Below are 21,282 nucleotides of genomic sequence, written 5' to 3' on the forward strand. Positions count from 1 at the left end.
TGCAAGTGACAATGAGGTTGAAGTTCAGGTGATTCAGAAATTCAGATGACTCAGAAAAATGACAGAATAAAGACTGCATTATGAGGCAGCTCTTAATGGGATACTATTTTTTTCCAAAGGACTCAAATTTCTTTGGTACAAGAGAGAGGCAGAGGATCCCTTAGTCATTTTGTTTTATCTGCAGCATTTAATGAGTTGTACCCTACACATTTTATTGCATGTTATACAGACTTGTTTTAAAGACCATCTATTGCCTCCTAGGTAAGGATGCCATATATTTTTTTTTTTTTCCTCTGGCACATCCTTCTTTTCTGCCCTTTGAATCACATCCAGGTGATTTTTAGTAAGTAACCAGGATTTTAAAGGGCAGTTTGAGGGATGAGTGCTCTTGGAGTTGGAGGGTGTGAGAGTTAACATCTAAGACTTTTACTCCCCTCACTTTATATTGGCGATACGGTAGCTCAAGCCCTAAAATTTTCTCCAGTGCTCATCACTGCTGGTTTTGAGGGCTCCACAAACATTAAGTTCATCCTCATATCAGCCTGGCAAGGGTTTCATTTTGCTCTGTTATTTTGGGGAAATTATGAGGGGCTTTAGAAATAAATTTCATTATCTGTCTTTTAACTTTGATTATAGAGTACATCTGCCCCTGCAAAGACCTTGCCAAGAGCAGTGGGTAACACCCTCTGATTATAGATCAGAAAACTACAAGGTTGACTCCTGGATTGTTTTTTTTTTTTTTTTTTTCTTTTCAGGCCATGTGCTTTTCTTTCGCATTCAAGGTATTTCAAGCAGAACATGGTAAAACTCTCTTTGCAATCTTGGACTCCTTACCAGCTGGGTATGCAAATACCCCATTCTCACCTACTTTCTGCTGGACATGGTTTGCGTAGCTCCAAGTACTCCTTAAGATTAAGATGAAACAGAGATCTGGAAGTCAAGAATCTCTCCTGCTGCAGATTTCATACCTACCCCCATCAGAGCGATCTGTTACTCAGAGAGGTAGATGGTCCTGTGGGAAGTATGTGATCACATCATTAAAGGCTTCAGAGTTAATAATCAGAAGCAGGACAGAAGGGATATCAGTCAAACAGAAGTTGCACACTCAGGCTTAATGTTAGTTCTTCCTCAATTCCCCAGTCACACTGTTCTTACTAGATTTTGATATAAATGCTGCAACTAGAAATGGAATGACAAATACACCCAGCAGAACTGATATCAATTCACTGCAAAATATATTAGTTGTGGCCAATAAAGTCAGATTATTTTACTGGATTTACTCTGGATTTACCCTAGTGTAACCCAGAACAGAATGTGGTCCTGTGGGTATAGGAGAAGTTACACTGTAAAGAAATAAATCTCAACTATTTCAAGTTTTATTAGCTTCTTTTTCTGTCGGGCCTTTCAATTTTTATATTTTTCATATACTGGGGGTTGGCTGGGATGAAAGCTATACTTTTCCATTAGTCTTCATTGTGTTATAGTGTTTTTGTAAAGAGTAGATGATGTTTTAAAAAAGCCAAGAATAGACAATATATGTAATTGTTTATAGTGAATTTACTCTTGGCTCAGTTTCGCCTTTAGCGTGACAAAGAATTTTATCCAAGAGCATAGTCAATCTATATAGTATTGCCAAATCAAATAATTTAAAAATCATGAGTCACATCTTAAAATAATAATAAAAAAAATGACATGGGCTTCTAATTATAAAGTTTAGAAGAGAATATATGTTCAACTCATTTTGCTTTGCCTTCTGTTTTCTGAGCCTTTGCAGTGTGCTCAGGTTATATTTTTAAGCCTTCCCTCTGCAGCCATGAGAGCAAGAAAATTACTGCCTTTTTGTTTAAGTGAAAGAAAAATGAGAGCTTCTTGTGTAATCACATCACTCCAGAAGCTGGTACTTTGAGGAAAAAGCCTCAAATATCACAAAACTTATGATAAAAATTGGGAGAATTGGCAATTTGTAGCTCCTCAAAGGTGTCTGAGTTTTAGATATGCCCTTCTTACAAATAAAGCATTTCCTGAAGTATATAAAAGATGCAAGGCTATACTTCTGCAGCAATACCATTACCTGGAGGAAATAACTTTTCCAGGAAAAGACACAGATTGCCACCTTCTCTCCACAACCACTGAAATGGAAGGCCCAGCTAGAGAAAAAAAAAAAATTGATCTCAGCTGAGTCGGCAATATGTTACCACAGTATGGGTTGGGAGCAGCTCCAGGAAAGTCAGTGAAAATGCCACAGCTTTCCACTTTGCATCTCAGATCAGAAAGTTTCCCAATACCTTGTGGAAATTGGAGGTGGCAGGGATACTATTTTTTGGTTTTATGACTGTGTATTATCTCTAAAAGAACAGGAGAGTCTAGGGCCTCCCATCTGCTCTGGCTTACTGTGGTTTAATTCTGCAGAGGCTGCACGAAGACCAACAGCACAGGTAAGACCAAGGCCAAAGAAGAATTTAGCTTTCTGCAACTTTCAGTTCCACACAAAAATGACATTAGATTTCGTACATTTTTAACTCACATCTGTCTGCATGAGGGGAACGCTTCATTGCTAAGCAGTGAACTAAAGTTAGGCAGCTAGTTCAGGATGTGGAAGCACCCTTCTCAATGCCCTAGGGGAAGCACCCTAGAAGAGACCCTCCAGAAACTGAACCCAGGAAAACAGTGCAGGCTCAGATGCAGGCTCTTATCTCTTCAGGATATAATCTAGGAAGAATGAAGAGTGAAGAACCTGGGGACCGTTGTGGGGTGACCTAGTGAATGGTGAAATCCCCCTGTCCCATTCCCCTGTGGATCCTAAATAAGCTGACCAGACGACTTCTCCATACATCTCCTGCTGCTCCAAGGGTTCTTTACAGAGTTTCAGCATCTCTCCTGAGTTTCAAAGGAGCTCTTTTTTATTGTCACGACAGAAGATACTCTAAGTATTACCTCTCTTTGTCCACTTTTCTGCAGGGTGGATGCCTGTGATTGATATGACATCCCACTGCTATCGGAGATGACAACCACCAACAGCAGTAGGTCACTCATTTCTTGCAGAAAAAGATGGGTTTCTTTACAACTTTGAGACAGTTTTGTCAGGCACATTTCTTTCTAGTCATCTGAAGGTTCCAAAGGAATTTTTCTAATACACCTAGTTCATACCTTTGCAGGATCTGAGCTAATATTTCACCATTTCCACAACAGGCCTTTCAATATCGGGCACAACAGGAGGGGCTTCTTCTCCAGTGGATGTGGCTCTTGTGTGCATTGGTGCCAACAGAACTCGTTTGTTATCCAGTTTCCTGTAAGGCTCCGGTTTCCAAACAGGAGCCTTACAGCTGAGCAGTTGTGGCTGCTTGGTAACCTCATGTCCAGCAGCTCTGTCTGGCTTCTTCCTGCTGCTCGGGCCTTGGTGCGGGTCTGCACCAGAGGCCTGAATAATCCTGCATGACAAAGCAACTTGGGCTAGAGGAGGGGTTCCCTGTACCCCCAACACCACAACTCACTGCAGCTACCTGGCACTGGCCTTCCTCAGGCCATGAGGCCTCCTCCTTCCCTGTCCCCGTGCTGATACAAGCTGTCCCACAGCTCTCCAGCTCTCAGGCTCACCAGAAGCCTTATCCTGATAGCCAGCTCACATTTTTCCTCCTCAGCTTTTCTCCCCAGTCTATCTGCTCTTGAGTCATTGCTTCTTTATGCTAATCACTGGAGCTGGATTCTTTCTAGCTCTGTTTAATTACTGTCTAGCTTATATATAACCCCCTCATACTGTAATCATAGAGATAGTAAAGATTATGCAAATGTTGATTAGGGTGTAATGTGGCTTGCAGAGCATTCATCATAGCTGGTGAGAGGTAAGAAGAAGAGAAGCTTCATTCTTAGGGGCTAGACTGAATTTGTCTTGAGAGCATTTAGATTTATTTAATTTTTTTACTTGAAAACTGAACATATTTGATACAGAGAATCAGAGAATACTGAAGCTCAACACAGAAAGTATTTGAATATCATCATGCATCCCTGAAGATACATTTTAAGTAGATGGTCTTGGATCTCACCTGTGCAGTGTGTTGTGGTTGCTAAGACAGTCAGTTGTTTGCATCACAAGACAGCCGCTCTCATCTTGATACCACTCGGAGGCTTTTTGTCATTTGCTTCAAATTCAGAGAGCAGAGACCTCCCAAAACCCTGTGATAAAAAATACAGGGGAAAGTGAAATTATCCTAAATATCAGTCAGCAAGTAGGCTGATCTTTTTTCCTCTCCTAATTCTGAAGACTCAGGGGGATAAGCAGAATCCCAGCTAAGAGGTATCTTCTGACAAACAGCTGGGTAGTTTTTTCCCCTAGAGTTACCACATTTCCCACATATTATCACGAGGCAGAATGAATGGTAGCTGCGAAACTGTAAATCTGAATTGCTATTTATTACACAAGGTGAGAAAACTGCCAAGAATAGTGGGGGAAAAAAATGTTAAGTAACAAGAGGCAGACCATCAGGAAACTACATGTACAAGCTGTACGCTAAAAGCCAGAGAGGCAGAAGGACGTGACATTGGTGCAAATATAAGCCTTGGATCCAACACTTGTGGATCCACTAGATTGCTGGATATATATTAGACAAAGGCTGGCAGGGAATTGTTAATGGCATGAAGCAAGTCCCAAAACTGTATCTGCAAGACCTGGATCCGGGACAGAGCATCCTTCAATAGGATGATAGTATCTGTCATACACATAGGGTAAGATTAACGCGATTTAACATAGGGAATCAGGGCTCCACGATGAAAAGCTATAGCTCCCAAGGGAACAACGTTGACAAGCGAAGTTTTATTTTCCTCTAGGCTTCTTGAACAACTATTCTTTACATGATTATTGCTACTGACTGGATTCTGTCCAGGAATCTGCTGGCATTACTGCGCAGCAAATGCTGAGGTTCCATCTTGCAGTAACCTCTTTGGTACCAAGGCCAGCTGGTCTGCCTGCATCAGGCTGTTGATGAAGTTGGGTTTTCAGGGTTTGGAAACACACCTTTTGCAGGCAGTTTGTTTATGACAGAAGAGCACCCAGAAGCTTAAATGATCTTCAAGAACATTCTGAAACTCCCTTTAAAACTTGCTAGAGCTGTGTCAAAAATAGCGGAAAAAACATGCCTCTTAGCTGGCATGACTGGAACCCAATCTTTTGTGATGCCCTCATGGTGCTGGAGATGATGCACACAGCTAAGCTGGAAGCCAGGGAAGCGATGAGACTCAATGACCACCTCCCCGTCACCTCAAATGCTCAAATTGTTCCTAAGTCTGATTCTCACAGGTTGGTTTGTGTTCCCATGACTACATGTAGAAAAGGTGAAAGTAAAAATAGTTGTGTCACCCTGAAGAAACAGCTATTATTGATTACTGTGAAGAGCCAGTAACAATTTCTACAATAATGAGCAATTCTCAGCATTGAAAGAATACTTATCTGGTCTTTCTGCCAATATTGGGAGAGGCTTTTTTTTTTTCTTTTCTGTGATTACATTCTGAGATTCTTGATGGAGAAAAGATCCCAAAGATATTTTCAGAGATGGGTGTATCACCCAGAAAATGAGGGCATCTGGATAAGTCAATACAGCTGTTATATTAATCTCAGCCTTTTACTTTGCCAGGTATTTCATAGAATCCTTGCACTTGTTAGCAACAAGCTAGTATCATAACAGACATCTTATGTCTGGGGAAAACTTTTGGACCAAATCCTTGATCCCGATAAAGCTGCTTCATGCTGCTGAAAAGGCACAAAGCAGCCTTTAAGATGCTTTTACTGGTTATATTCGGATTCAGCTGTCACAGGGAAATCTCCATATGGTGGAGAGCAGGTCTTGCTGAGTCTGCACTCTTCCCACCACAGCTTTGGATCTGGAGATGTACCGAGGCACAGACGTGTAGCTGAAGAATCGCTCTGCTCTAGTAATTCCCTGCTGTAGTAACTTGCCTTGTCTCTTCCAGGTACAACTTAGAGTTTATGTGACCCACTCTACAGGCATCTTTGGACATCTGCTCAAAATTTTCATTTGACTCCAAAGCCAATTTGGCACTGGCACAATGGCAGTCTTGGTGGTGGGGGAGCCTGGGGATCTCACTGTTTGTTTTTTTAATGGTCTCAGCAAGAGAATAAGAAAGCCCTAAGATTTCTGAGACACACTTCTGATATGTCATACTAATATTTCTTGTCAATCGCGAAGGATGTCTATAAGCTGACGTGAGAATTACAATTAGCTTGAGAGAAGCATTGAAAAATGTCACATAGCATATTCTTAAACTTCTGGAAGACTTAGGGAATGTTTCACCTCAAATGCTTGTCATTTAAAAAGCCATCACTTTCTAGGAATGTAAAGTACAAATCACTGCTTGGGCAGGGGAAATCTTTTTTTCCTTAAGCAAGAGGGCTATCATGTTAGACTTTCCTGCTTAGCAGCAGTTGAAATAAACTCAGGGGAATCTTTATCTCATGTATAGGATGCAATAAATGAATGTGTATTCCCATGATACAAATTCTCTTCAGCGATACAAAGGAATATAAATTTAATGATTTTATTGTTCTGTTAATTAGCACCTTCAATCCATAGCGTAAGATGAGGAAGCTGCAAGTCAAGAAGCTTCCCCAATGCCAGATGCAGAAGCTGTTTTGTGCTAAGTCCTCCTCAAATGCACAATAGGCATCGATTAGGAACGTGACACAATCGCCTTCTGAAAACACATCTGCAGAAACTGTGGAGAGGGCAGGCACAATGCACACGACTCACAACATTAGAGGTAGCATTATGTATAGAAGCAATGCCAAAATGCACCTGAAACAGCAGGGCTAATAAGGATGTACTGTATCATCACCGGCTACAATAGTTCAGCTGAATGACTGTTAATTGCAGGAAACCGCTTCACAGAGAAACAATGGTTTGCTGTCCTCTCTCTATCCTTCTCCCAGGTTCACCTCCAGCATTACAAATAATCTGTTGATGCTGCTTTCAGAGAGATAGGACTGGAAATGATCTCCCCCTACAATGGTGAGCAACAACGCAGTGGAGGTTTTGTTCAGGATGTCTCACATAACACCTTTTCTGCAAACCCCATTCATCCAGGGTCACAAAACACTTCTGAGTATCGGATAATAAACTTAAGAGCTGCAGCAAAAGACCAGACCTCACGCACAGCATCACAGAGGACTGTGACAGGAGATGACACCAGTATCCCTGCAGCACGGCATTTCCTAAGTAAATTTCCCAGAAGATTCTGAGAAATCGGCAGGGGTGGGGGGCAAAGGGGAAGCAGTCTCCTGCCAGCCTCACCTGAGGGAAAAGGTTTCTTCATGACCCAGATCCGTCAATCAGCTCAACCGTACGCCTATGAGCAAGATGCACCACAAACCACCTGACGATTTCATGTCACCAGTGTCCTTTCTACATCCTGTCTCTGACTAATTTCCAGTGCTTCAGAGGCAGTTGAGAAAACCCTGAGAAGCCAAGTGCAGCTGGGGCAGAGGACCAGAAGCAGCCCTGAAGTTTGGGAATGGTAGAAGTGCAATGGAAAAGGGCAGCAGCTCGGTCCCTGTTAAATTCCCCTCAGACATATCACAGTACCGTGCCCCGATTTAAAACCCTTTGGGTGCTTGTGCCTAGGGCACTGTTTGCTCACTCCTGGCATGGTGAGAAAGCTTTCCAGTCCGAGTCCAAGCTCATGACCGATTCGTAACCATACATCCTTGTGCTTGTGTAATTCTTTCATTAATTTAAATAATTCTCCTTCCTTGATATTTACTCTTTGAATGTATTTACAGTGAATCATCACGCCTTTTTGCAGCCTTCATTTGGCTAGCTAAGGAAGCCAAGCTTGCGTGCCTGTAGCTCCGGGCCGAGAACACAGAAGCCCCGTTCCCCCGTCACCCCGCTGCTCCTCCTCTGCACCTGCTGCAACCTGAGTCAGCCTTTTCTGATTGTAAGTCACCAGAAACATATATAATTTTCCAAATGAGGGGAGGGTCCCCAGCAGTGCTGTGTAAAGCCATGCGAATACTTCCCCATCTCTTCTAAAAATACCCCAGCTGGTGCATCATAGGCTCACATAAGCCTTTTCCACAGCTCTGCGCGCTGGCAACTCACAGTCATTTTCTCACAGACATACACCCCCGTACAAAGGCCAGGCGGGCAGGCCTAATGCCACCAGCATCACTGCCCTCCTCCATTCACTACTTCTAACCTTGAACAAATTGGTTTTGAAATTGTATTTTCATTTGCCAGTTTCTTTTGGTATCTGTGGGTAAAAATCAGCTCTAGGCTCCTCAGTCCCATCATGAGCATCCTTTGTTTCTCCATGTTCTGTGACCCCTGAGCAATTTGTCCCTCTTGCAGTTTAACAGGAGCTGAATTAGTCTGTGATTGCTCAGTTTCAATATTACAGCCTTCTACAAGGCCTTTGCCACTTATTAATACGAGGCCTGAAATAGCATCCTCGTCCATGGACCCCCTGCTTGCCTAGCTCCCATCACCCTCCAGAACATTTAAGCCCTACCTCTTCCCAGTGATATTTTCCAGCCTGTACCTGAGGAATTATGGTTTTCCTTAATCACATGATATTGACTCGTCCACATTTCCCCCCTAGTTTTCACAGATAACTGTCCCTATTCAAGTTTCTAATGGATGACCACCATTCTTTCTATGGATTTTTTTTAATTCTTCTCATATGCAATTTTCTGAATCGATGCCCTCTCATTTCACTTCTTTGAACCATTTCACTAAAATCCAGGGTCCCTTTTCCATCATTTCTGTGGCTCCAAGCGGCTGCCCCTCCAGGACCGTGTTGCAGGCACTGCTGCCAGCAGCGCTGCGTGGCAGGGACGTGCAGCGTGCCGCAGCAGCGTTGACAGGAGCTGCTTTGACTGAAAATGTTGTGTGTGCCATGAAATCCCTTATAGGCCAGGCACAGGGGACATACATCACTGCAATAATCGTGTTTGAATTCTTTGGAATATTGTAATTGTGATAAGAAAAAAAGAAAAAAGGAACCAAGCACTTGGAATGGGAGGTATTTCATCAGATTAATGCTTTATCCCTTCAGCTACCGACATTTTTAAATATGGAAAGGCTCTGTCTGACATCTCGTAGGTAGCATAAGACTTTGTTTTCAGTCTCTTTTTTGGGAAGAACACGTTAGTACAGCTGCTGGAGCTACCGGCACCGGAATCCTATTATGTTTTTTTTTTTTCTTTTTTTTTTTTTTTTTTTTTTTTCTAGAGCAAAACAAGAGGACACGCACACACACAACAGCAAAAAGAGTGGCAAGGAAGGAAATTGCAGGTTTGCCTCTGACAGAAACTTATTGGCAGCCCCGCCGCCGGAGAAATCCGGGCTCGCTCCTCGCAGCCTCCCCAGCGCTGGGCAGCCCGGAGGAGGTGAGGGGAAGGTTTCAGACCTCGCTCTCTGCCCGTCCTCCTGCCCGCAGGTTGACGGCAGCGCCTCAGCAGCCGCAGCTGCCTTGACAGCAGCGCCAGCCCCTCGCTGGGGACACGGCAGCGAGAGGAGGGAGCGGGGAAGGAGGCGGGGGGGGGGGGGGGGGAGAGAAAAAGCGGACAAGTGGGGACGAGGAGGGGATTAGCCGAGCCTCCTTGTTTAGGGTCTGGTGAGGACACCGCCGGGGCTGGGGACGCCTGCTGCTTCGCGGGGCGTGGGCGTTGCAGGGATGCGGCTGGCAGCGGCTCCGGGGGGCGGCGGGCAGGGGGCTGGGGGCTGGCTCTGGGCTCGCCCCCCCCCCAAACCAGCCCCTTCCCCAGCACCCGCACTGCTCCTCACGGCGGCTGCCCCCCCCCCCCTCCTCCTCCTCCTCGCGACATGTCGCGACAGCAGCGCGCTGCGGCCGCCCGCAGGGGCCAGCAGCATCCCCCCCTCCCCTCAGCCCCTCCGAGGGGAGCCCCCCTGAGGGGGGGGGTGGTGGTGGTGGTCGAGCCGCCCTGCCCCCGGCTCCCTCCTCAGCTTTTCCAGACTCTTCTCCCCCTCCCCTCCCCCCTCTCTCTGTGTGTGTGTGGTGGTGGTGGTGTTTTTTTTTATTTTTTTGGTATTTTTTCCCCTCCCCTTCCCCCCCTCACCCCCCCTCCCACCTCGGTGGCGTTTTTTAAATAAAGCCGACCGCCTTCCCCACAGCGACCGGCTCCTCTCCCCCACATCCCCTCGCACTCCCTGTGTACCCCCCCACAACCCCAAAACCCCCTCAGGGGCACCCCCAACCCCTCATCCCGGGGCACTGTGGCTCGGTGCTGATTTAGGGGGAGGGGGGGCTCAGAGGCATCAGGTGCAGGCGGGCAGGGCAAAGCCCGGCCCCCGGCTGCCGCCTGCGCGCTGGAGCCGGGCCCGCCCCTGTGTGTGCGGGGAGGAGCCGGGCTCGCAGCGGGCTTCGCCGGGGATTTCCAGCCTGAGCGGGCGGGAGAGGAAGTGCGGGGCGGGGGGGAGACGGCGCAGGGCGGCCGGGACTTTCCGCCGGGCTTGGCGGGCGCCTTTCGCCGGGCTCCTCCAGCAGCAGCCGCCGCCGCCGCCGTGCCCGCTCGCTCGCAGGTAGGGGCGGCCGCGGGGTGCTCGCAGCTCCCCCCCCGCTGGTGCTGCTGCTGGTGCTGCTGGACGGGGGCTGCTCCCCGGAGCCGTGGTGGAGTTGTTGGGGGGTGTGGGGGGGGCACGGCGCTGACACGGGGCATCTGCTGGCAGGCGGCGCCCGGTGCCGGGACCTCGGCGGCGGCAGCGGCCGGGGACGGAGCAGCGCGGACTGTGCCTGCCCGGAGGCGCTGGGTGTTTTGCAGGTGCCCTCCGTTTTCGTACTTTATTTTACCCCCCCCTCTACTCTCCCCGCTTCCCACCCCCGCTGCCTCTCCCCGCGCTGCCTTGCGGCGTTTGAATGCGGGAGCCTCGCTGCGCCCCTGGCTCGCTCCGTGTGCGGCGCTGGGGGCGGGCCGGCGGCCTTTAAAGAGGCGCTGCCTGCCCGCAGCCACCCGGCACGGCTGCTCCGGGGGGGCTCCGGACACCTCAGCGCCTTCCCCGGGCTGCCCGGCTCGGCACGGCTCCCTTCGCCCCCCTTTGGCTTAGCCCCGGCCCGCTTCGGCCCCCCTTGGGCTCGCCCCGGCTGTCCCCGGGCGGGGGGAGGGGGGGGTGGTTGTGGGCTATAAACCCGTGGCCGTGGCTTTATTTTATTCTATTTTATTTATTTTTTTATCCCCCGTCTGCAGCCCGGGCGGCTGGCAGGAGCAGAGCTTTGTGTGTGTTTTGCTTTTTTTTTTTTTTTTTTTCCCATATTTATTTATTTATTTTTAACGCCATTCATTTTTCCTGCGCTGTTTTTCGCAGCATCGTGTCGTCGCCCGCTCGAGTTAGTGACCGCGGTGCGGGTTAGGGAGAGAGGGGGGGAAAAAAAAAAAATAACGAGTGTTTAAAAGTTTATACTGAGTCATTCCTCTGCAGATGAACCTATGACTGACTCATAATCTGAGAACTGCAGCGGCTTGTAAAATAGGAAGGTAAGGCATCCACGTCTTGATTTATTTGTATCCGAAGTGCCTGCGATCCGAATTACATGCGGAGGGACGAGTGAAACCGTGTGAATGCTGAGCGGCGTAATCTCGCCTGCTGCCAGTCTGAGCTTGTGTGTGACATGAAAGGCTGTACGTGCACCTCTAGGTGGATCTCTGCCGCGCGCTAGAACGCCTTTCTGTCGTTTTCTGTTTCTGTAGTAGTAAAATGTGGGAAGTTCCAGTGATACAATGTGAAATTTGCAGTCTGCTTGGGTCCCTGCCCTCTCCGCCTCGTTGAGATCTAACAGGGTCTTGTGTACCGTAATCCCTGTGTTTCATCTCTTTGGTGGAACTGTGTATTCCTCGCTGTGTGTCTGTCCCGTAGGATTCATGCAGGGTTGTTGTGTACTACTCTGAACTCGCATTCATAGACCGAAAGGGAGCTCAGCCTGTGATGTCAAGGCGTGTTAACCGTATGTAGCTCAGACGGATGAAATAGTTTAATGTGAAATAGTAAAAGTCAGTGTTTAAAATAGCTGTTGACTCGTGTGGAAGCCTGGGTTTAAAGGATGCATTGAGCACTAGAGTTAACACTAAAGAGATGATAACATCATGTATGTTGTCCTTTAGAATGAGCTATTTGGCTAAAAGTGCCTATAAAAGGCAATCTCTACATGCTGAAGTGTATGAGTAACGTGGATGTAAATGTTGTTTATTTAGCTTAGGGAGAGGATTTTTATTTTCAGACAAGGAAATATTTGAATATTTGGACTGAATCTTTTTTTTTTATGGCTGGACTGGGAAACCCCTTGTAATAGGGCTTGATAACGGAAACATTGATGTATCATGAGTTGGGGCATCACAAGCAGACAGCGCTATGAGGTTATAAAAGTTGCTTTGGTACAACGTGAAAATGGTAGGTGTTTTACTGAAATTTGACTTGATTCAACGCTTCCACTAGCAGCTGGATCTAGGATGCAGAAAGGTAAAGCGCATTCAGTGTCGAAGCAAATTAATTGTAATGGAAAGAGGACACTAAATGACTGAGTCCTTAGGCTTGCCTGAAGTCCTCCTGTGGTTAGCTGCGATGATCCTGGTTTTGAGAAGCAGTTCTAGTATGGCTTCAGAGAATTTGAGCATCATGTAAGCATATTTACTGTTGGTGCCTGCGAAAACTGTGTAAGATGGCAGTAGTTAACATCAGTAACAGAAAATTCTTAATGAGGTCTTACCAGTCCATGCTAATACGGTTTGTTTCTAAATGATTTCAACAGCCTGCTGCATTTCAGGTCTTTGCATTGCTCTTGTTCATAATGAAAAGTTTAAGTGATGGCAGGGGAACGTGTTTTCCAGTGCTGTATTAGTAGCTACGGCAATACTGAAAACAAGGAAAGTCAGCAGTCCTAATTTTTAACTTTTGTTGTTAAACCACTGGCATGTAAATACATCAGTAAGTAGACAATCACAGTTCTGCAGATGAAAAGTAAGGCAGTTTAAAAATAGGCATGACTTAAATCTAATCCAATATCCCAAATTGGCTCTGTATGAATAGATATTGCAAGAATAACAGGTTTTGATCTCAGATAGCCAAGATGATGCAATAACTGGATTTCATGTTTTTTAGCATAATAGTGTTTCTTAATTGGAGGTGCTGAATCTTATGATGTCTTAAAGACTGCTCATTACATGTTGGTTTCAGATGTCTGTGTTCTTGTGCACCGTTCCTTTAAAGAATTGCCAAGGCTTTTTATTTTTTTATTTTTTTGATTCTTGTGGGTGGGTACTTTCTGCATATGATGCTTGTATTTAAAACCTCCTGGCATTTTTGGCCTGTGGCTCAGGAACACCAAAAGTGGTGGCAGAGAGTGAAATCGGAGATTTCAAGATGTGGTACGGGGTAGAGAAGCCAAGGGAGGGAGGGTTGTGTGGGTTTTTGCAACAATATAAAGGTGTGATTGTAGCACAAGAAAGAGAGCTGTAGCTTTGCAGGGTTTTATCTTACACTTTTAAACCTGCAGTGATGAAGTAGTGACATAGAAACCACAGCAGCAAAGGGCTGGCAAAGAAAATAGAGCTGGTCTGCCTGCTGGAAGCCCCTGCCGTCATAAGCAGATAGATTGAAGTCAGTGTATGTCTGTTTTGACAAATAACAAAACATTTAACTGTTACGTCTTCAAGCTTTTTTCTTTTGTTTGTTTGTTTCAGACAGAAGGAAAAAGAAAGGACTAGAGAACTCGGAGGAAAGGGGTGGCAGCTTGCAAGGAAAGATGATTAGGTGTCTGCAGATTAGGAAGAGGTGCTCTCTTGGTCTGTGCTAATGGGAGAGAAGAGAAAATAAAGATAACTCCCTCCACCCCTAGCAAATCAGCAAGGAAAGTGTCAGTAGAAAGATCTAAGAGCACAAGAAGAAAATGAGGCAAAAGATGATTTGATATTGGAAATTGTGATATATCCATCTTATGTAGTGGGGTCTGAGAATTGTTTTCTTCTCTTCCTGGATTTTTTTCTACTTCAGCACTGACAGCAAAACATTGTTGCCCCTGTGACTTCAATTGCTCCTGACTGTTGGCTTTGTAACTAGGTTAACAGGGCGAGTGTCTCTAAAATTATATACAACAACTGTAGGTCACTAATCCTTTCCACACCCCCAAAATGTTAAGCCTTTGATTTCCATGCTGTTGTTCTTCCATGCCCATTTTCTCTGCACATGTAAGTGTGATTTTTGGTAGAATCCTGCAGTTCATCTGGTAAAAGGCAACACGGGAAGGGCAGGCTCACGGTGCTCGTGTGTGCAGAAGTTCCATGTTGGACGTGTGGGATGGCCTCCATCCCTGGCTCCCTCCTTGTACTTTAAACTGGGTCGTTGTGTACTCTGACATCATGATTGACTATTGCAAACTGCAAGCATTGGAACTGCGTTGGCCATAGCAGGAGTTCTTTAGGTCGGAGCATTTTATAGTTCCGGTATTACTTTATATACCGTCATAAAATGCTCACTTACGAAATAGATTTAGCTGGTGCGTAGAGGAAGCACTCTCTAGGTTATTTACCACGATAAAATCACTGATAATTCTGTAATGCAGTATAAATGCTCTGAAGTGATTATAATGCTTTCACAAACAGTATGCATAGCAAGTGCTCGAGACCAAACCTTAGTGAAAGAAGGGGTGAAACTTCTCTTTTACGTGCTCCAGTGATGGCTGCATGGAGGCTTGTGATTGCAGAAGTTTAACATTTGGAGTAATATTGAACTTGCCTGACTTCGTTTCTTCATTAAAACAAAAACCATCTTTTGGTAAATCAAGTAAGATACGCCCATTTAAGACAAGCTTGGAATGCCTTGAGTCTTCACAGCATTCTTGGGTGTCTAGCAAAATGAATTCTTTTGATTTGGTTGGTCTTGAAAAGCACGTTGCAGATGCTGCTCTAGAAGAAGCAGTGCCTTCCTGGCTGCCACTCTGTTCCCACAAGCTCTGACATCTCTTGAGAGCAAGAAGCTGGCCTGTTGAAGATAGCATAAGATCTGGGAGACATGGAGGCTGTTGTTTTGTTCCTGTAGATGTTTGCAGTGTAAGTCATTGGAAGGCCAAAGCGCTGAGGGCCTTTGTTGTTGTGGTGCTGAGCGGTGTGACATCATGCTCACGTCCCCAGGGCAGAAGGGGGATTCCAATCCAACTTTTCTACTTCCCTGGGGAGCATTCTCACAATCAGCTCACAGGCCAGTTAAGCACAGTGTCACTTCCTTCTCTTGAAACTCTTCTGCTATGCCAGGAATAATCAAAACTCGCTGTGCCTGTGAAACGGAGCAAGAGGAAGCGCGATGGCTCAGAAGGGTGGTTAGGATGATTACCGAGATGAGGAAAGGCATGCATACAGTCTGCTGATGCTTCTCTCCACCGATGTCTTGTTTCTTGTCTTCTGGTGCCTTTGAACCTGATACTGAGGTGCTTGCTGAGGTGACCAGCCTTGTCCTCCAGACAGACTGTTCTTGAAGCACGGAAGATATCTTCAAGGTGCTGTTGGGGTGAGAGTACTGGTACTTAGGTGCCTCTAGGGTTAGGTGAGAGCTGACTGGGACTTCTGAGAATACTTGTCATACAGCTTGCGGCTTATGTCTCTCTGCTGGCCCCATGGTCTCGGCTTTTCCTGCTCTGTAAAATGGAAATAGTGGTGCTTTCCTGCCCTCTGAGGACATCAAAGGTGATGAGGTGCTGAGGCACAGCAGGGCAGTACGAGCTTTATCCATTGATAAATGACATGAATTTCAACAGTTGTGTAGAGGCATCCTGTTTTGTCTTCTCCACAGCGCTGTGCCTTTCTGCACCGTCAGCGTTATGGGACAGGAAGCAGTATTTGCTTCACAGCTCTTGCACTGCTGCATACAGCAAGCATGCAGGGCTCCATGAACCTGAGTGTCCAGGCCAGAATTTGTCAAAGTGGTACCTGTTCTGGTGCTCTTAAGTGTTCCCAGCTTTCTGCCTTGGATGCTCTAGAACAGTAATGGGCTTTCCTTAGTCTATGGAACCAGGTTACTTGCACAATAAAGGTGCCTAAAATAACTTTAATGGCAAAGCCCAAAATTTGGCTCATGAGCTGGCAATGTGAATAAAACTCACTTTGTGAGCTGGTCCATGTACTTGTGAGAGATAATTAGAATAATTGTTAGAGTTTTCTGTTATGGATATGTTGTGTACTGTATCCGTTTATACCTATCCCCTATCTTTTCTCTTTCCACAGAGAAGAACCTTCCAAGAGTAAGTTTCCTTGAGTAATGTGTCCTCTGACCATTTATTTCATGTCTTGCAGCTTTAAGGAATTGTGTCTTACCTTGATTTTATTTTTTTGCTTAGGAAGTACTGCCTTAAAATTTCCATTCATCTTCCGCTTGTTTTAAACTCCTTTAAAGCATCCGAAGTCACTCGTCTTTCTGCGTTTTATGCTCTTCAGCTACCAATGAAATACTCTTATCACAGTGTTTCTATTCCATCTTAAGTTGTTTGGCCAAACAGTGTAAACGCTCTTAATTTTTTAAGTTGGTTCTTCTGATTCTTAGAAGTGGCTTATTTTGAACTGCTTTCAGTTGTTCTATATCTCCTGTAATTTTAAGTTGTGAAGGGATGACTTTTATTCCAAGGTGGTCTCATCCTTTTACTTGACCAAAATGACTGACTTCACTTTCCCATTCACTTTCCTTTCCATTTGCATCACTTTTCTCTTGAAATACTTGCTTCCAGGCTTGTACTTATTTTCATACTTCCGGCTAATAGTCTTTATCTGTAAGTCAATTTTTCTTTGACCTCTCTGTAGCTGCCTGTTTCTTTCATTTTCCCCCAACCCAAGGCGAATTAGCAAGCTCTTCCATGCCACTAAAGATGGATCTACGTTATACCCTCCTATTGTCTGAAGTATACATGTCCTTAGATCTACAAATGCTCTCTTTCCATCCTTTTCACTGTCCTCTTTTCTGTTTTCCTTGAGAGAGGAGCATTGTGCTTTTACCTGGGAACGTTTTAGTTCTGACTGTCGTAGCTTCACGTGACGAGGGTACCAGTTCTATGTTCAACAGGTGCCAAAGGTAAAGTGCATGTGGTTGTAAAGCTGCATATTCTCAAAATATTGTCATTAGTTCAAATGGAAGGAGGTTGCCTACTTAAAGTGAACGCTGTTGATACATGTGTGTGTATCTAGTGGTTTTCAGACAGTCTCATGCAGTAGTATTTCTGTTGCCTTTTAGAACTCAACTTTTTTTTTGTGGAAAAAAAAGGATTTGAGCCAGCTTAATTTGAAATTCTTAACACCTAGTGCTGATTTGGAGTGCGAATGTCTTCTCTGTTTTCTGTTAGGAGTTGAACTGTTCTTCTCTATGCAGAACCTGAGCGTGCTACACTTAATATTAGTAAATGTGCCTTACTGCTCACTGGTGGTGTTGGTGAGTAATGGAAATGGCAATGGATCCCGTGTTGTAGTTAGAGTAGCAGACATTGCTGTTGTGTTGCCCTTACTGTTTGGCAGGGTTTTTTTTTTTTTGTTTTAATCTGTGTTAAAGTGAGATATTTTCACACTTTCTTGGAGCATGTGCAGAAGAATGCTCTTGGCAGTATCCAGGAACATAAAGCAAGTTTATTGCAGTTTGTGTGCTGTACTTTGTCAGCGATTTTTTCAATACCTTGGCCTGTAAATTCCCCTTCTTCCTCTTTCCTTCTTGCAAATTCCTGAAAGCTTCACTTTCATTTTGGAAAGGATTATTTAGATACGTAACTTTCAGTACTCCAGCCAGTAACTTTTTGAGGGAGTTTTGGGGGATTTACTCTCTTAGCAGTTTGTTTGTTTTGTGTGTTCTTTCTTTTTTTTTTTTTTTTTTTTTTTTAAATTGTTAGGACAAGCAAACAAATATCCGCCTACTACATTCGATGTATCTTTTGCTGAGGAGATTTTCCTAAAATAAGCGAAGAAGTGATTTGGAGTTTTCCTCTTTGTGCATGTAAATCCTGTAGTACATGTAGCTGAAGTCTGACATGTAGTGTAGCTTTGCAGACTTGTTTACCAGGAGTTGTCTTCTAATACAAACTCTCAGTGTATCAGTTGACTGTTCTGAGGTGAGTTGGGGCAGCCAGCCTTTGAAAGTCCTTTGAGCTGTACATAAAAAAGCAGCTATTCCAGAACAAGAGTGTCAGTGTGCTGAGTTAACTGGCGAAGTTCAAAGTAGTTGAACCCTTCCTTGAAATGCTGTGATTTAACAAACCGTCCAAAGAACAAGGAAGGTGAAATGACGTGAGGAAAAAAGTTCATATAGGTCAATTACATCTGTAACTATATACTTTCCTGTCATGTTTTCATGAGAAAATGTTAATGAGATGACTATTGGCAGTTCCCACTATCTGTTGTGCTACATGCTTTAGTGATGCTTTTTTTTGATCTGCTGCCCATCTCCTGTAGCAAAAGAGCAACCTTCAGGATGTCTTGGAGTGCTCAGCTTCATTTTGAGCAGGTGCAGGTAGTGACTTGGGTTGCTATGGTTAAGATCCAGGGTTGTCCGTATTCCTTAGACTTCAGAGGCACTGGCATCTCTTTTTCTCTTTTGGAGAGAAAGCTTAAACATTCTTAAGATGTTTTTAAACTGGCATTGCTTTTTTCCACAATTCCATATTCAAATACTTCAACTAAAATCTTATCTCCTGGTTAAACAAACTCCCTGTTGTACTTATGTCATATCTGTGAAAATGGGCTGTCTGACTGTTTATGGAGAAATGGTTCGGCTTCTCTTGTAGCTAATCAGTTTCTGCAGAGTATTAGATAGGCTATGTGTTAAAATATCAGTTGTTATCATCTCCAAAACGTTTGTCATGTTAAGGGGGAAAAAATTGGTGAGCTCTCCATTAGATGGTGCTGCTGGTATTGAAATATTTAGGTACCTAATAGAAGCAGGTTTCTGCCTAGAACTGTTTTTACATTTTTTAAAGGACTGCTTTTTAATAAAATACTTTCCAAAGGCAGTGATACTTGCAAAGATGTTTTTTTTTTTTTTTTTTTTTTTTTTTTCGGTTTGAAGTGAATAGGTAAGATGCTGAAAAGACAGGCTGTCTCCATGGGAAGGAGATATGGCAGAAGTAAAGCATATGCTTTTCGCATGGATGATTTCAATTCTAGCAGCTGCCTCTTTTGTTGTATCCCTCATCTGTTTAAATGACGACTCTGTGTTACCTTCATACACTGCTATCATGTGGATGGGGATGCTACAGTATTAAAGAAATTCAGTGTCAAGAAATACTTGATTTTAAAATCCCCAAGTGAATTAGACTGACCACTGCAGCATTAACACCCTGGTGAATTTGAGTTCCTGTCTTCTTGCTGTTCCCTGTCCACCTGCGTTTCACGTTTAAGTTGAAACAAAACACTGCTAATTAAATGTGTAGTGATAGCATTCATTTGCCTGAACCATGGCTGACTAGCTAGTTTTAGAAAAAAAATACAGGAACAGAAATGGTGCCTACGTGTAGGCACATGGTACCATCTTAAATGCTGTAGGTTGTCCCAGACAGTCTCAAGTTACTGCTCCAAGACTTTGCTCCATATGTCCAAGCATGTATCTGCCAGTCCTGCACATCTTGGGTGCTTTAGAGCATCTAAAACTGCACTAAACTCCCATGATTGGACACCTAACTCTTCATACATATTAATTGAAAATGTGCATTATCAAGTGTATCCATGCTGTTAGGACTCCTTCAAAGATGGTGAGGCTGGGTTGCTGAGGTCTTTGAATTCTTCTGTGCCATGAAGGCTGCAAGTAGAAGAATAACCAGTTTTTAGAACTGGTGTTGGACAAGAGAAATACAAGTTGATTGGGGGCTAGAACTATCTGATCCTTAAGGTCTCTTCCAACCCAAACCACTCTGTGATTCTAGGTTGGGTTCATGAAGTCACAGCCCTTTTCTCATTACAGGTAGAAGTATTTTTAGTATGATTTAACAAATGCAGGTGATTGTGACTAGTCAGCAAAAGAGTTTCATAGCATGAAATAACACTTAGCAAGAAATATAGATGAAATCTTTTTTAAGAAACAGATTTTTTTTTTCTTTTGGGAAGGTTTTTATTGAAAAGCATTCAGGAAGGCTGGCTAGCAGAAATGGCTGAAAAACTCTACCTCTTGGGGTTGGAAATTTTAAATAATTTTGTACTCAGCAACGGGAAGCCTAATGTAACAGACTTGGCTGGAGTTTAACAGCCTTTTAAAGCTGGTAAGGAGCAGCCAGTGGATTTCATATGTAATTTTCTAGCTTCAAGAGAAGTAAGTGAGCAGCTTGCAGATTCTTGGTTCACTTTCTGACCTTAACTGGGTTTAGAAGGTGTGACTACAAGGTGCTGTTAATTCCCCCAGAATCTAGCAAGTTGGAGTAGTAAGGCAGAGGGATGGTTCTCTTTTCTGATATTAACGATCCATTTGGGGGAAAACTCAAACAGGAAAAGTTCCCAGTTATGAGGTAACTGGGAAAACGGACAAGCTGTTGAGAACGAGAACTTTGCCATAAGTATCTTACCAGTTCGCTAAAAGTAACGTGCAGCTTGCTCATAATAACAGCCCTTTAAGGACAGTTAAAAGATTATGATGTATGACAGAATGGCTAGAATTCAGAAAACTTGGAGGTAAGATGCCTTGGGAAGCATGACTAAGACTAAGGAATTCAGTGAAGTTGTTCCTTAAAGAGCAGGTAAGTGTGAATTACTAATTTGTACTTCTTTTGCACTGACACATAGCAACAGACTGCTTTGGCTAAATCAGTACACTGCTAATGATCTGAAATCCAAGAAGAAACTGTATGAAATTAGGGGACAGTGTTAAAGATGAGCAAGACAGAATGGCACAGGCATGTAGGGAAAAAAATTGGAGTGTTTGAGGCAAAGAACAATATCAAACTAATGAGGGAGATAAAAATATATTCTTGTTATTCTTTCATGCGGTCTTGAGCAGTTAAGAGGATATTTTTCTAATAGTCAATATGAAGGAAAAAGTAACAACAGTTGATGCCAAGAGAAATGAAGTAATTAATGCTGCTTTCTTCTATGTAAGAATGAAATATTATAATGCATAACCCAATTAGCTATTAACTCTTCAGCATATTTATGGTAATTCCTGGAGGGTAAATGCAATTCCAGATGTTTTCCATATTTGATTTTGTGACTTCTGTAACAAGAGTGGTGTGAAACTGTGTAATATAATTTTATTTACCAGAAAAAATAGAAAAAATGTTTTGTTTGTAAACATCTGCAAGATAGCAGAATGATCCTAAGGG

At 44.1% G+C, this 21,282-nt stretch overlaps 1 protein-coding gene and 1 long non-coding RNA gene across 13 annotated transcripts in view; one reads left to right on the forward strand and one right to left on the reverse strand.

Moving 5' to 3' along the window:
• Positions 1-727: 727 nt before the first annotated feature.
• LOC311437977 lies at positions 728-3,378 on the reverse strand. Its single transcript, XR_014693876.1, has 3 exons — positions 2,935-3,378; positions 2,072-2,147; positions 728-1,012 (listed from the first exon to the last, which is right to left on the reverse strand). It is a non-coding gene; the product is annotated as an uncharacterized lncRNA (long non-coding RNA).
• Positions 3,379-9,375: 5,997 nt separating this feature from the next.
• The window catches only part of TRAF3 (TNF receptor associated factor 3), a 71,052-nt gene continuing 59,145 nt past the window's right edge, over positions 9,376-21,282 (forward strand). For 6 of the 12 annotated variants that reach the window (XM_084521778.1, XM_084521779.1, XM_084521780.1 and 3 more), the window contains exons 1-2: positions 10,435-10,550; positions 11,445-11,500. The gene's annotated coding sequence lies outside the window, so the exon portion shown is untranslated. Of the gene's footprint in view, positions 9,398-10,434; positions 10,551-10,697; positions 10,790-11,444; positions 11,501-21,282 lie in introns of those variants that run through there. The other 6 variants (XM_084521783.1, XM_084521784.1, XM_084521782.1 and 3 more) reach the window with 2 other exon arrangements.

The sequence above is a fragment of the Aythya ferina genome, assembly GCF_964211825.1.
Source record: "Aythya ferina genome assembly, chromosome: 5".
Taxonomy (NCBI): domain Eukaryota; kingdom Metazoa; phylum Chordata; class Aves; order Anseriformes; family Anatidae; genus Aythya; species Aythya ferina.